The sequence below is a fragment of the Triticum urartu genome, chromosome 5A (assembly GCF_056163025.1).
Source record: "Triticum urartu cultivar PI428250 chromosome 5A, HENAU_Tu73, whole genome shotgun sequence".
Taxonomy (NCBI): domain Eukaryota; kingdom Viridiplantae; phylum Streptophyta; class Magnoliopsida; order Poales; family Poaceae; genus Triticum; species Triticum urartu.
In genome coordinates, this window is record NC_141877.1 from 223,634,682 (window position 1) to 223,651,240 (window position 16,559).

The following is a 16,559-nucleotide window of genomic DNA, read 5'->3' on the forward strand; positions in this document are numbered from 1 at the left end:
GCATGAAAATGTTGTTTTTGTGAATTAAAATAATTCTCTCGGTCCATTACCAATTCGAAACAATTTTAAACAACTTTTCAAAGGTGTATAAATATTCTTATTCTGAAGAACGGTTAAAACAAAATGTTGATGTTGTTCGAAACAAAAGCTTAACCGTTATGTTTTAGAAATTCATGTTTTAGATATAAATGCGAAGTTCATGTTTTAGAAATTCATAAGTTCACATGTACCATATACTAAAGAAATTCACCAATGAAAAAAGGACCGTCTAGGCCATTTCACTGACAACAAAAAAAATGTCTAAAAATGTTGCGAGACAAAAAAACAAATCGTAGAAAGTGGAAAAAACTATAATTTTGTTTTGTAAAAAGTTAGAGTGGATCGATGTCTATAAAAACTCAGATTTTTCCATTACTAAAGAGAAACAAAGAGAAGTCCAAAGTGATAACTGTCGGAAGTTCACTACTGCATGATATGTGTTTCGTATGAGAAAAATACAATAAAAAGGTAAAGTCTAAAAGTTTTGTTGCTAGAAGTTCAAGTGCTCGTCCCGAGAAAGTTAAAAAATTCTTCTGAAAGATATTCACCGTGTATTTAGATGTCCAAATGGAAAAAGAAAGTATTTCAAATAAACCAAGAAGTCCAAATTATAAAGATAGAGAAGTTCAATATTTATAAAAAAAGACAGGTTTCTCTTCGTTACTAAAGAATAAAATAAAAAAAGTTCAAATTAAAATAAAAGGAGTAGTTTGATGTTTGCAGAAAACTCAAATTCATTTCATTTCTAGGAAAAATAAATGTGTGAGGTTCAATCTTTAAAAAAATGTTTGATGCTTATTTGAAAACATTTTTTTAAGAATAAGAAGTTCAATTCAAAATAACAGAGAAGTTCGAAGTATATAAAAAAACTCAGATTTCTTGCAAGAAGTTCATGTGCACCTCCGTGCACGGTTCAAAATTTATATTGCGGGGCGTCCGACCTCCAATTACATGTTTTCAAATGGCAAAAATGACGTCCGACCTTCAATTGCGTGTAATTTAACGTATACACAAAAATGCGACAGAAGTTCATAGTGAAAACAACGAGAAGTTAAAGTACTACGAGGAATGCATTTCAGGTGAGAAATAAAAGTATAGAAAAATAAAAGCTTAAAAGGTTTTTTGAAAGAAGTTTAAGTGCTCTGTTCGGGGAAGTTCATAAATTCTTGCGAGAGAGGTTCACCTTATATTTCCATGTTCGAACACACAAAAAAGAAATTGTTTTTTTGCATTTAAAATAATTCTATGAATCCACAAAGAAGTCCAGTTACGGAAATAGTTCATGTATTACCTAGTGTGTGTTTAATACGATAAAAATGAATTAAAAGTCAAGGTCCAATTTTGTTGTGGTTGTAAGTTCAAGTCCTCGTTCGGAGAAAGATAAAAGAAATATTGTGAGAGAGGGTTGTACCAAAACAATATCATTTGTGTAACACTGATGAAATGGATGAGAAAATTACAAACGAAAATACGTCACAGAAGTTCAACGTGAAAACAGCACGAAGTTCGACTACTATAGTGAATGAATTTGAGATGAAAAACTTTTAAAATTGTCGCGAGTATGAAAAAACGATCAACACGGAAAAGTTGTGTGCTTACAGCATTTTACAACCGGTATATCACTTGCTCAATTACGGTGAGTGGATGTAGAGCTACGAGAAGTGGATGGAGAGCTACGAGCAAAAAAGTCACGTGAAAAACGGAGTGAAGTTCAGGTACACGCGCCGATAAGTTCAGGTTCTTCACGCGGTGCATTTTCAAAGAATCTGTTTCGTGATAAAGGCAGAACGGATGATCTCGCCATTTTCGAAATTACATGAAAATGGCTAGGAATCAGAGAAAACCATCAACATGGAAAAGTTTCACATTTTCCGTAGCTTTTCAGCGGTATATTATTTGCCTCATTCTGATAAAGTTTGTAGAAATTACGGGGAAAATACGTTTTCAGCCATTTTCAAAATTGACTTAAAACCGTAAGGAATTGGCAGAAACAATATATACAAAAAAGTTTCGCATTTTCTCAAGCTTTCCAATGCCATATCATTTGCTGCATTCGGGCGTACGGTTAAAACATTAGCTCGAAAATACGAACTCGGTAGAACTTGTATTGTTTTCTAAATTACTCTTAAACCGTTGAAAATAAAAAAACTTTTAACATGAAAAAGTAGCGCATTTTCATAAGCTTTCCAACGCCATATTATATGCCTCAATTGGATTAGCCGTTTAGAAATGGCATCGAAAATACGAACTCGGGTGTTTCGTTTGCGAAATTCTACGATTTTCCAAATTACTCTTTATCCATAGGGAATTAGAGAAAACTTTCAAAATGTGGAAGGAGCGGTTTTGCAGTAGCTTTCCAACGCCATATTGTTTGCCGCATTCTGACAAACGGTTTAGAAATGCGATCGAAAATACGATTTCACGTTTTTTGTATGAGGAAAAAACGGTTTTCAAAACTGCTCTTAAACCGCTTACATTTTGCCAAAAATTTAACTTGGGTCATGATACTGATGTCCATAGCTTTCCAACGGTATATAGCAAGCCCCATTTGGGTAATGTTGCCGGAAGTTCAACCTAACACTCGGAGAAGTTCAGGTCAAACAACTCAGGCAGTAAAATTGAAAAAAACGCAATTTCATCACGACCTGAGAGCAAAGTCCGCCAACGAGCGAGATTCCTATTTAAAATCGGTATTTAGTTGCTAGAAACGTTTCTAGATTACACTAACATCATATAGAACACGACTAAATAGAATAATTCGCGGGGGAAGCCACGGTTGCGAAGATAGCCCGAAGGTCGGGTTCATACAGAGGGAAGTCCACGCGCGTTACTCAGGCAGTTCAGGTTATGATCAGAATATTATTCTGATCCCGTGATTAGAATAGTGTTTTTGTATTATGAATGTAAAAATAACTTATTCTGCACCCTGGGTGATGAATAGTATCATTATATATATAGGGTGGGTCTATTCTAATAACACCCTTAAGACCTTATTCTAATAACACCGAGCTTTATTCTGATAACACCCCGCGCCCGAACCGAACCAACACGCTGATGCTACTGAACCGCATGCACCGGGTGGGGAAAGAAAAAATGCAACCCACCTATCCTCCTTGTCCCCACGCGCATTCCCCAATCCCTCCCACCTTCTTCCCCGCTGCTCGTGCCCGGTACGATCCCCACCTCTCTCGACCAACTACCTCCGCGCGTCGGAGCCCCGCCAGAGCAACCCCGCCGCCAGCGAACGCGCCCCAGCCCACCTCGCACCACCACCGCCCCTCCCGTGCCGCCCAACTCTCCCCTACGCTGGATCCATGGCGGCCACGGCCCCTCCCGCGCCGCCCATCCTCTCCTCACGGGCTGGGACTCAGGGCCGGCCAATAACTCCAGGCCGCGCCCCTGCCCAACCACCTATCTCCCGAAGGCCTGCAACCCCGGCCACGCCCTCGCCAGGCAACAACCGGATCCGGCGGGATCTGGTTCCACTTCTGCTCGTCTCCCCCTGGCCCATCTACCCATCCGACGGCCAGGCCGAGGTACACCAACGACGACCCATTCGCCCGAGCCTCCCGGCCTCCCCGACGGCCAGACAGAGGTGCTCTCCCTGTGTTGTGGCTGCGACGGCTTCCTCTCCTTAGGATTCGGCGGCCATGGCCTCCGCCATCTCCTCGCCGGACCCCGTTGTGCGTCGCCGCCCACCCCGACCACCACCCCACTCCGCCCCTCCCTCAGTCAGGGGATCCGCTCGCGCTCGCATAGTTTCTTCCCGTGCCACCACCCTCTCCTCTGCTTTAGCTGCCCTGCAACACGATGCAGTTCGTCGCAGCAAACCCCGCAGCTCTCTCCTCCCCAATCTGCAGATCGCCAGCAACCCCGCCCCCTCCTCCTTCGTCGAGCTCACCTCGACCTCCGGCTGTTGTCTTCCCATGGCTTACCAGCAGGCAAAAAAGGTGCCCATGTACTCCACCGCCAGGTACTGCCAGCACCCGGCGACCCAGTCCCCTCCACCTCAATCTCTACCCGCTCCACTCACCGATGAGCTGCCTCGCCCCTCTGCAAGCCGCCGCCGCGCCACCCCTACCCGAGGCCCCCGCCGAGCCGCCCCACCCCAGGCCCCCGCCGCGCCACTCATCTACAAATCATCACCGCGCCATCCCTCCTGAGGCCACCACCGCACATCTGGGATCAGCTTAGCCCGACCCGGTGCTGGTCGGCCACTCTCCGCGATGGCGAGCCCTGGCAAGGAGATCCGGGGACCCTTCCAGCCAGGCCGTCGGCCATGCCGCGCCGCCGCCAGAGCCCTGGCCTCGCCAGATGGCGCGGGTGGTGCTGCACAGGGCGCATGGCCTGTCGCCGACGAGACCAGTGGTTCACCACTGCAGCTCGTGGGATGGTGGACTGATGCGGTGCGGTTGACGCACTGACGAAGTTCAGGTGAATTTTTGGCATTTTCAGATTTCGCTTGGGCACAAAAAATGCAGTTTCGCCTGGGTCTTCGCTGCGGTGCAGGTGTGTAGTGCGCGCGGTGCTGGCATGCAGTGCTCACGGAGCTGGTGTGCAGTGCAGTGCATTGCACCCCAGACCCCTCGTGCTCATCTTGAAGTGGCCGAGCACCTCGACGGCCAAAGGTTGTGCGTGCTCATCTTGATGGCTGGCTGGCACTCTCATATCACACTTGTGCAGATGCAGTTCCTGGACATGGCGTCTCGCGATCCTAAGGCTTCCGCGTGCAGTGCAGCTCATATTGTCCTTCAGTCCAAAAAGAAAACTGCAAAAGCTTGTTGTTTCGCTCTTGTTTGTGACAAGAATTTGGTGGTTCACTTATGTTAATAAAAACCACGAGCGGCATTCTTTCTTTTTGGATGCGGTTCACTTGTACTATATGTTGGTTCATTTTTGTATATGCGAGAAAAAAGAAAGCATCATGTGCATGCAGTTCCTTTTGTATATACTTGCAATATGGTGTGTGTATGTATGCAGTACACCCGATCGGTCATGTGTTTTTTTAGAAAACAATTTGTATTGTTGCATGTGGCCGTTCCACTTGTTTTCTGAATGCTTGCAGTGCGGTATGTATGTTTTGCAGTGCGCTCCCGTGGTTCCCCTTGTAAAAACATCCCCTTTGTAGAAACAATAAAAAAACCATCAGAGAAGTTCGTTTCTTTTTACATGTAGTCCACTAGTTGCTTCCCTGCGGTTCACTTTCACCAACCGAAAAAATGCAGCTCTTTGGTCTCGGCCACACGGATCACTAACTTCGACCATGTGGTTCACATAAACCCAAAAAAATTAGAAAAAAGAGAAAAGTTATGGGGTTCACTTGTCCTTCTGATGCATTGCGGTTTTCAGTTTGAAGAAGTGCGGTTTTCTGTCTAAAATCAGTGCGGGTTTTTTCCTTGTCTTCAAAAATTTACGTCCCACAAAAAATAAATCATGCATTCCGCTAGCCCGTCTAATGCAGTGCGGTTTTCAGTCTAAAAGCAATGCGGTTTTCTTCCTCGTCTTCAAAAAATTATGTCCCACAAGAAAAGAAACCATGCAGTTCTCTTACCCGTATGAGTCAGTGCGGTTTTTCGTCCGATGCAGTGCGGTTTTTAGTCGGATGAAGTACGCACGTCAATTTGGGTGTCGCGAAAAACAGAGTGTCCGCATTTCAGTAAATTTAAAACTCCTCTTAAACCATAAAGAATTAGAGAGAGTGTTCTACATGAAAAACTTACGCCTCGTCGATATTTTTCTAACGGCGTATCGTTTGAATCATTCCGACCAGCGGTTTGTAAAAATTTCGCGAAAAACGGCCGCTGCCACTCGTTGTCCGCCACACGTTTTTCAAAATTAACTAAAAACTATAAGGAATCTCAAAAACATTTCAACATATGAAAGTTGCGCCTCGTCTGTAGCTTTCCAACGGCGTATCACACGCCTTGTTTCGACAAACGGTTCAAAAACTGGAGCGAAAATAGTACCAAAAATTTGAAAAAAAATTCAAAAACAGAATTCCGCAATTTAGTAAATTTGAAACTGCTCTTAAATCGTAACGAATTAGAGAAAACAATAGTTATTAAAAAGATGCGCCTCGACGATATCTATCCAACAGTGTATCATTTGCCTCATTCCGACGAGCGGTTTAGAAAAAAAGCGAAAAAACGCTCGCTGCCACTTGTCATGGGCCGCGCCATTTTCTAAACTGCTCTTAAACCATGAGGAATCTCGAAAAGTGTTCAACATGGCGAAGTTGCGCCTAATCCATAGATTTCCAACGGTATATTATACGCTTCGTTTCGATAAACGGTTAAAAAATTAGAGCAAAAACAGTACAAAAAAAACACTGCGTACAGTTTTTTACGACACGAAGTTCACTGGTCTCTGTAATGCAGTGCTCTAGATAAAGAAAGTGCAGTGCCCTCGCGTTGAGCATGCAGCGCGGAAGTGTTATCAGAATAGTTATTCTGATAATATTATCAGAATAGACCGTCTGTATATATATACACAATAGTGCGGAGCATCTCTCGCGATATTCTTCACCCTGGTTGAGAAATAGTTATTCTTCACCCCCTCTTTATTTTGACATCAATGCAACGTATTTTTACGTTTTTTAAATTTTGTCTTATTTCATACATAAAAAGAGAACATAAGAAAATATATACTCACCGTAAAAAATATTTTATGTTACGTAAAATTATGAATGTAAGTACATAGTGTAAAACATATATAAAATATGATTTTTCTGCTCTTATAATCTTTTTTTTATTTTTTATACCAAAATTTACATATTGAATCAATATGCATGTAACTATTTATATTGTAAACATAATTTATTTAGGAAGCGATCATAAGATTACCTCGGGTGAAGAATAATTTATTCTGCACCCTGGATGATGAATATATATATATATATATATATATATATATATATATACTATTCATCACACAGAATAAGTTATTTTTCACCCGATGTAATCTTACGATCATTTCATAATTAAATTACATTTCGAGTTCAAATACTTACATTCCTATTGATTCACTACGTAAAATTTGGCGTAAGAAAATAAAAATATAGGTCATAAGACAAAAAAATTACAGTTTATGTATATTTTACACGATGTTTTTATGTTTGTAATTTTACATAACATAAAATATTTTTTACGACGATTATATATTTTCTTACGGTCTCTTTTTACGTTGGAAATAAGACAAACTTACGGTACATAAAATTATGGTGCATTGATGTTAAATAGAGGGGGGATGAGGAATAAATATTCCTCACCCAGAGTGACATCAATGCACTGTATTTTTATGTCTTGTAAGTTTTGTCTTATTTCATACATAAAAAAAGAACATAACAAAATATGTACTCGCCGTAAAAATATTTTATGTTACGTAAAATTATGAATGTAAAAATATAGTGTAAAACATACATAAAATGTGATTTTTCCGGTTTATAACCTATATTTTGTTTTTATACCAAATTTTACATATTGAATCAGTTTGCATGTAACTATTTATATTCCAAACATAATTTATTTAGGAAGCAATCGTAAGATTACCTTGGGTGACGAATAACTTATTCTGCACCCTGAGTGATGAATAGTAACACTAATGTAACTATTTATATAGAAACCTAATGTTTTGTTAAACACAAATTCACAGAAGCAGTCAGAAGGTCTGCCTTTGTTGAATGACATGTAGTCCCTAAAAGTTTCCACAAAAGAGGCAAATGCTAGAATCACCTCGCTCTGACACTTTATCATCTACGAATCACTGGGCCGGAGAAGAGGATATATTTGGTTTCCTAGATTCAGAAAAAAATGATGCCTGATACTCACCACCATTTATAACTTCTAATACATCGCTAGGGATTGGAAGGATCTATATATCCTCTTCCGTAATCCTCCAAGACCAAGAGCAAACTGACGGATTTCATTGAGCGCCTCCAGTACATGGCAAAGCAAGCAATCCAGCCATGCGGCATACCAACGGATTGAGCTTGGATTAACCTGACATAATTACTGTTACTCGTCACTTCAGAAGCCATGTACGGCCGCAACAAATTTTATAGATAGCCAAGAAAGATTCAGTGCTTGCTTGTCATGGTAATTCCCGGAACAACATAAATTTTGGGATTGAAGAGGTATCTCTGCTTCCTTACTCCCAAGACCGTACTTGTACAAAATGAATCCTGCAATGACGACGCTGATGAAGCACGACGACAGCAGCCCTAACCACGGAAACACAATCATCTTCTTTTGCCTGAGGTGTTCAACATCATGCAGGGGGTTCACGACACGCTGATGCGGGCACTCCACCCGCCTCCCCCTCCCCTCGGGTGCACCTGAGGCAACATGGCTCTCCTGGGGGAGAGGCAGGCGTCCGCGCTGTGCAGCATATCCATGGCGATGGTGACGCCCGGGCACCAATTGTGAGGGAAGGAGCCAAGCGAACGAGAGAAAGATGAGGAAGGGCTCGATCCGGAAGACCAGCCCGCACCAAGCCCCGCCGCCTCAACAGGAGCTCGTCTCCCTGCCCGTCGATGGCTCAGCGGAGCCTCCACCGCCCCAGCCCGCACGGCCGCGCGCGACTCCCGCACCGACGGCAGCCTCAAGAGGCCTCCAAGCCGATCCTCGAGTAAATAGCATAAAACTACTACTTTATAGGCTAGGGCTTCAAAAAACTACCGGTTTTTAATTTTTCTCAGATAACCATCAAATAGATGGTCGGCTGTTTCAAAAAACTCAAATCGCCGAATGCTTATCTATTGACGGTCGAATGCTTATCTATTGACGGTGATTATGACAGGTCGGACCCACACCTAAACAAAACGTTAGTTTGACCGTTTGTTTGACCGTTAGGGGTGGACCTGCACACAAATTTAAAAAAGCAATCAGGTCCCTGTAAGTTTATCAAAAAGCAATCGGGTCCCTGCCACATCACGCCAACCATTGACGCAAGTCTGCCCGAAGCTCGTGATGTCGCCTCCTCTGGCCGGTGAGCCGCCCGCCGCCCACCACCGGTGATCACCGGAGATCAACCCCGGCCGCTCCTCCGCCTTGCTGCTTCTCAACCCCGGCCGCTCATCCGCCTTGCGGCTTCTCTGCGCTTGGCGAGGACGTCGGCTCCCCATGGCGGCGGTGAGCCCTGGCGGCCCTATGGCAGGCCGCGACCCCCAGGCGGCTCCCCATCGCGGGCGGCGGCGTGGAGACCTGAGTGGAGCCCAGGCGGCTCCCCATGGCGCGCGGTGGCGCGGCGACCCGAGCCGGAGCCCAATGGCTGGTGCCGCTCCAGGAGGATCCCGATGGCATGCGGCGGCGCGGCGACCTGAGCCGGAGCCCCACGGCGGCGCGCCCGGCGACCACCCAGGCTGCGAGCGCGGCGACCACGGGTGAAGCCCCATGGTGCAACGGTGACCACGGGCAGGGCCCTTTGGAGGTGCGGCGGCGACAGTCCAAGGACTCGATTGCTTTTTTAAAATGATTGTAGGGACCGGATTGCTTTTTTAAAAAAATTATAGGGGCTAATTTGTAAAAAATCTGTGGATGAGGCGCTGACATGTGGCCCCCACAAGTCAGGTAATAGTCAAACAAACGGTCAACCAAACGGTGCGTTTAGTGGCGGGCCCGACCTATCATAAACATGTTTAATATTTTAACAAAGAGGATTTGGGGTTTTTTGAAACAGCCGACCACCCATTTGGTAGTTATCTGAGAAAAATTAAAAACTGGTAGTTTTTTGGAACCCTAGCGTGGTAGTTTTATGCTATTTACTCCCGATGCTCGGCCCGGCACAGGGAGGGGGCAGCCCGCGAATCTGTCGGTCAGGAGGTGGGCGCCGCCCTCCATCATCGCCGCCATTTGGGGAGGGACGTGATCCCGGTCGACGAGGTGTGGGGCGGGCGGCGCGGGGCAGGAGGTGGCGGCGGGATGGAGGTGGAGATGGGATCGAAGAGGCAGGGTCGTGCGGGGCGCTGGGCTTTTCTTTCTTCTTTTCTCTCCTCTGTACCAGTTCGGGGCTGACTAATGATGAGGACTGCGGGTTTAATTATTTAAAATCATAGGATCTTTTCACAAAAACGCGACGATGATGAACTCGACAGACTCAGCCCGTGCTTTATTATTACTAGTACAAATGCACGTACGTTGCATCGGGCGAAAAATTAAAACCTGCTCCACTTGCCATTATGCAGCACTTCTTTAATCCAATTTTTGCAAAACGTCAAAAATAAGACTACATTGAGTATTTCTTTTTTGACCATGAAATTTGGACGTACCCTAACAATGTTTGTCATGATCTATTTCAGTTCTCATGCATTGCAACGAGAGTAAAATATTACCACCTGCCCCTAACCCAATATATAAGCCGAGTATAATCGCACATATATGTTGTTGAAACAAACCATTGATCACGGATGCACTTGCTAGGTTGCTTGATCGGAAAAAGCACTGCCTTGTGCCATGGACGTCGGCATTTGGTGTTGTAGACCAGATTAACCGGTGATCTCGCACATGATTCCTTCTCTGCACTATCTGTATCGCCCATGCACACATAGATGGACTTCTTGGGATCAACGTGAGTAGCGGAAAATAAATAAACATGTGCTTACTAACCTATAAAACTAATTAACACTCGAACAAATATGTTTGTACATACAACTCAAACAACTTTGCAAATAGCAAAATAATAGTATAAAATTGTTCAAAAGTACCAAGGTCCATTCTTGGAAACAATCCATTATCAGATAGAAGAGTGTCCAATCCTCTCCTATTACAACATCACATATGATATAAAATCAGAACTTTCAAGTTGTAGGTTTAATAAAAATTTAATTCATAATTTTGCATGTCTAGAACTAACTCATTGTCTTGATTATAGATTCAATTTTCAGTAAATTAATCAATGGCAGTGAGCTACATATGCACATGTTTTTATTCCCCTCATCCAATATCATTAATGAAATGATGTACTAACAAAAAATACATCATAAAACTCCCACACACAAAAAACAGCATAAGCCAATGTGCTTTGATTGGATTTTTTTTTGTTTATGCAGAAATGTACTGACCAGACCGAATTACTAAATTATCTCATGAAGTTTCAGGTCGTCTTCACTTTTTTTGTGTGGAACGTCTCCACCACGAGCAAGTTCCAAGTGAACATTACACTCTTGCACATATGTACTGTTGGAACTCTAAATTTCAATACGTACATTTGTTCAAACCTTCAAGCTGCTCTTTGTTAGCGGTTGCGTGTTCCAGAGGCGCAGCAAGCCCCATCAAGCTGCGATTCCGCGAGGAAGCATCAGGGGCAGCAGTTTTTTTCTATGGTGTCTTGCATGCAATGCTTCTTCACAAAGTAACAAAAAATACCATCTATTTAGTAACGGAGATCAATAACACACCTCAAGATCAATAATACCTGGTCACTAAAACATCAGAAAGTCTCTCGTGTTGGAAACTTGAAATGCATTAGTACATTGATCTTTTACTTTCATAAGCAAACTTCCATTGATCTTTTGAATTCTGATTCACCTATGTCAAGCTTCTATCCTGCGGCACCTTTTCTCGCAAGGCTGAATACTGAAAGGTAGACATGAAAACAAATCAAGTATCCTTATAGTTTTCTAACCCATTGGCTTTAACATTCACGTTTCTACTACCGATTCTTCTAAAATGCTGTTGCCCACAACCCGTCCCATGTCACCAAAGTGGGGGGAAAATTCACCAAACTGTGCATTGTTGTGTGCTTTGGCCATTGCAAAGAGAGGCGGGCATCGTAGTAGGTAGCTTAGCCAGCAATGGTAGTTGTCGTTGCTTCTTGTCTTGCTCCTCCTAGTCAATGCTATTACTGTTTCTGCCTGAAACACCTGCGCATGCAGCCAAAAAAATTCAGAGATATAAAATGACAGTAGAGGGATTGTACGCCATGCCACCCTTAGGCCGCCTCCTGTGCCATTTTCAAACCTCCGCATGGCTTAACTGCTCCGGCAACGCCCTCCTAGAGGGAGGAAAAACAGAGAGAGGTCATTTGAACTCCTTTTCTGCTCTGTTTCCGGTCTTAGCGGACGTACGCGGGCAGGGCCAACACAGGGTCGCAGCTATAGGAGGCGCGCTTCAGTTCGACGGCGGTTCACTCAACATTGTTGTAGATAACAAGATCTTCTCCCCCTCCGATGATGCGCCTGACCCGCTGCTCCAGGGAGGTCGCATCCCGCTGTGGAGGACGACCAAAGTCTCTGAACAATATTGCTGGTCTATTAAAATAATTTGGCAAACTGGAATATTTATAGTTCCCTAGGTTGGTAGTACATGAAGTTACAACAGGATACATACCAGTCATCTCAACAAAAAGATCGTGATCACATATAATTTGCAGGAACGACAATTTGCAATCATGGAAGTCCGACTGGCAAACCCCTGCAGACTTGTCCATATACAATGACACCTGATGAACAGATGCTTAATTATGCACATCAGTACTTGGAGTTCATAAATCAACAGTAAAAAGAAACAGTTCAATCTTCAGGCAAAGCAAACCAAATCAACAGTCAAAAGAGTAAATAAGTTCAAATGAACACATATATGAGATTAGATGATCGTAGCTGAAAAGAAACAGTTCAATCTTCTGGCAAAGCAAGACTTATTTTGCAGAGAAAATTCAGGAATTCAAAAGAATAAATAACAAAGAACCAAGGGGAGGGACAAATTTAATGTGGCAGGCTTCATTACCATCTCAAAAACTTGGCGTGGCTCAATGATTGATAAAGGGTCCTAACAGAAGAAAGCAAGAGTGTTGTTCAATAGCTTCGCCAAGTTTAAACCCGTTTTACACGGACCAGCGATGCCACCTAATATATGCCCATGTGTTGCAACGGGAGAAAAAAAATTCATGCTCCTAACAACACAAACATGGCTCAAGACTCCCAATAGTGTACTTAACAATAGTTTGTCAAAAGTTAATAATACTTCTGTTTCTAAGATAAGATAGTGGTCTCCCAATAGTTGGTCAAAAGTTATTGTTAGCCTCCGAATCAAACAATACACATATGATAAATAAAGTCATTGCTTGATAAGTTAAAAGTTCCAAGCATTTTATTTTTAGAACACAGGGAGACTGAAGCATTACAGTTTAGTGATTTACCATACTATGTAGCTGGTTGTAAAAGGTTCTGTCGAAGCCAACCATACAAATATCGATCCAATATAAAAAAACTTAATTTGTGCGCTGCCGTTTCAAAAAAAAATTATGCCCTGAAGTGGGATATGGCAAAAATTCATACTTGTACAAGGTGCAAGCGAACCATAATTTTGATGAATGTTTAGCAAGCTGCAAACACACAAGAAGCAGTCTGGCATATTATGAAGCCACCGGGGAGACATCAGCTGCTAGGCCACAATGGGCATCTCCTAATCCTGCTCCTCCGCTCACTCCTCGATAGATACAACCTGGGAGAATCCTTACAGGTAGGTGAACGTCAATCACCCGGTCTGTTATGATTTGGTCGTGCAATATTGTCTAGATACCGCAAGAATCAAATAAAATGCGCTGATATAAAGTAGATAGCATTACTCTAGTTAGCATAGCTCAGTATTTGCATCTTTCAATCAGTGAAGGATCCTTGACTCTAGAGATCGGGGTAAGCATAAATATGGGATGCTTCAATATGGCAGCTCCTTCCCTCCCTCCCTGTCTAAGTGCAAGCGGATGCTGGGCATCCAGCAGAAACCTATGATGGACTTGATGACTGAATCCAAGCTGTTCAAGGAGGACGTCTCCAAGAGGACAAAAGCTAAAAGTGGATTGAGCCTCAAAAAATAAAGATAATGAATGCATGACAGACATAACTTAGGGTTGCGACGGATACATACTGAATAGTGGCAGTTTTAGAAGAATCTGACGCATCATTCATCCCGTGAAACATATCAAAATTGACAACGATGTGAAACCCATACCTACAGATGAGAGCACACAGGATCAAGTATGATTAGCCACAAGGCTCTTGTGTAAGTAGTAGAATGGTGTTGCAAATTCTGAACTTATATCAGTATAAAGAAACTTGGATATTTCCCTACTTATATCAATATATTAATTCGAACCAGTGTTACAAACTATATTTTCGTGGAAAATGAACTTAGAGGGTTTGCCAAATCTACCAACAAACAGGAGCAGTGATAGCTGATGCACTTCCGATCTTTTATACTATCAAAGACAACAAAAACAATGGTAACATATATCATTAGTAGCCAAATCTCAGTAGTAAAGTAATATATTATGCTTAGCCAGAGCCAAGAATTGAAGTGCTTCAGAGTAATATACCACCTCAAGAACCAAGAATCAAAAGTCATTTCCAATCAAAAAAACTCTCCTAAACACTACAGATAAGCATCTGATGATCAAATAGATGTATCATTTATAACTACCAAGATATATTTGCAACAATAAGAAAAATGTAAAAAATTATTATTGTGTATATAATACTGCCGTTAGAAAAAAAGATTGTAGGTGAGTCAGTTATTTGAGTATTGGCCCATTACTTGATGCTTTTGTCAAGAGCTTTCCGATAATAAACATCATCATAAGCAAAAAAAATCGGGTTATGAAGGTGAATAGCGTGTGTATATCTGATCCAGAAATGCTCTATGTACTACTCCTGGACCAAATATATTTCTAAGATTAGTCAGTACAACATAAAGTAGTTAGTACAGCATAGAGTAGTCACTTATCTGAACCCCTTTCCTCACGATCTGAAATAAAATAAAAGAGCAATACCTTCAGGGCGATTGATTGCTAGCTTTCTAGTTAGTTCATGTGCAATTTGTGATAGAGGCATTACAAGCATGTATCCTTATCCTGCTATATAACTGTCGTACGGTTAAAAGCAAACGATTTTGTCCCAAATAATCCAAGTAATTGGACTGCAAGATGAAGGTGCATACAACATCCAATTCTGCTAGTGGTCTTCCACACTGATTTTTTTTGTTCTTGAACCTAGCGGGAACTGAAGAAGTGATGGAGGCTGGGACCCCAGGACACGCACTTCAGCAATGGATTTTGTAGAGCCGAGAAGTGATGCCACATCTCGCACTTATCGGCTCAAAACGAAATCTAGAAGAAGCATACGAAAAAATAATGTAGTACCTGTGTACGTGGGATCGATCCATGGCTCCCATGCCCCGCAGCCAGAAAAATCAAGAAGACAAACTTTTTTTTGAGACAAGAAGACAAACTTGAGCATACATATTAGAACATAGTCAACATACTCTATGGGGGCAATTTGTGGCTGGGGTCAAGCCCTTCGTGGCCCGAGCTGGCGGTTGAATCCATCTGCGCTGCTGCTGCCAATCTAGCGCGGGGCTAGGAGGGAGGGAGCAGTGCTGCTGCCGGTCCAGCGCAGGGTGTGGACGGAGCGCTGCTGCTGGGCTCCCAAACTGATCCGGTGGTTGCCCATCGACCGGATCCAGACCCGCCGCTGCCGCTCTCCGGCAGGTCGCCGCATCGGCCGAATCCATCCCTCCTTCGCTAGAACCTGCCTCTCGCCCCCGATCCAGTCCACCTCGGACCGCTGCACCAGATCCGCTGTTTCCCTGCATCGCCCTGGAGCCGTCGCGCCCTCTACGTCGAGCCCTGCCGCATTGACCTGGACGAGGACGCGATGACGCGAAACGTTATCATACGCATCGTTTATATTTCCAAGGGCGTGCGGACCCCAAATTAGTACCACATGTTTATATTACGGTTTTGTCTATACAAATCGTAAAAGCGTATTATGACATGAGAAAAAAAATATTATAACGGTAAATTCACGAAGTCAATCCGTATTTTATTATTAGGGAAAGACTAGCACAGATGCCCGTGCGTTGCAACGGGAGACAAAAAACTCACTTTACTAATACAATGGCTCACATCACGAGACATGATGATATCAACAAACTCCTTAAAATCCTCCACATTGTCACGCGAGAAACACCATAATATGAGGAGTGTTGTACAAAGATCATCCATCTTTCTGTGATATAACAGAGAAAAGTGCGGAGTTTGAGTCGCAGACAGTAGGGACTCCGAGTCCGATTCCTTGTACTTTGGTGACGGGTGCTAGTGAGTTGATCAGAAAAATAAGAGTAAAGATGTTTTTTGTTCTCAGAAAAATATAGCACATGACCAACAAAAATGAACACCTTTTTATTGTAATTTAGACATATTTTTTTGCGTGTGTTATACGTAATATTTTTCTCTTGATTTAAAATATGTCGGTATGCCAAATATTAGTATTACAACATCATATCTTAATTAGTTTTTGACGTCAACAATTCTGATATAAAGAAGTGGTTCAACCGTGGCGTATGCACCTAAACAAAACACCTACCAATTCAGTTACAAACGAAGCGGTTGAACAAATTTAGACACAAAAGAAAAAATTCATCGGTCTCAAACATGTAGGTTGAAAGTGCTAGTGATCGACTAGAGGGGGGGTGTGATGCCCCCGATTTGACCGTACACTAATCATACACGCAAACGTGTACGATCAAGAT

The 16,559-nt window shown here is 43.0% G+C and overlaps 1 long non-coding RNA gene across 2 annotated transcripts; it reads right to left on the reverse strand.

Moving 5' to 3' along the window:
• Positions 1-9,475: 9,475 nt before the first annotated feature.
• On the reverse strand, positions 9,476-15,702 carry LOC125508513 (uncharacterized). 2 transcript variants are annotated; one of them, XR_015604330.1, is made up of 3 exons: positions 11,449-15,702; positions 11,240-11,310; positions 9,476-10,559 (listed from the first exon to the last, which is right to left on the reverse strand). It is a non-coding gene; the product is annotated as an uncharacterized LOC125508513 (long non-coding RNA). The 2 variants fall into 2 exon arrangements; XR_015604329.1 differs by having other exon boundaries at positions 11,432-15,702.
• Between the last annotated feature and the right edge of the window lie 857 nt (positions 15,703-16,559).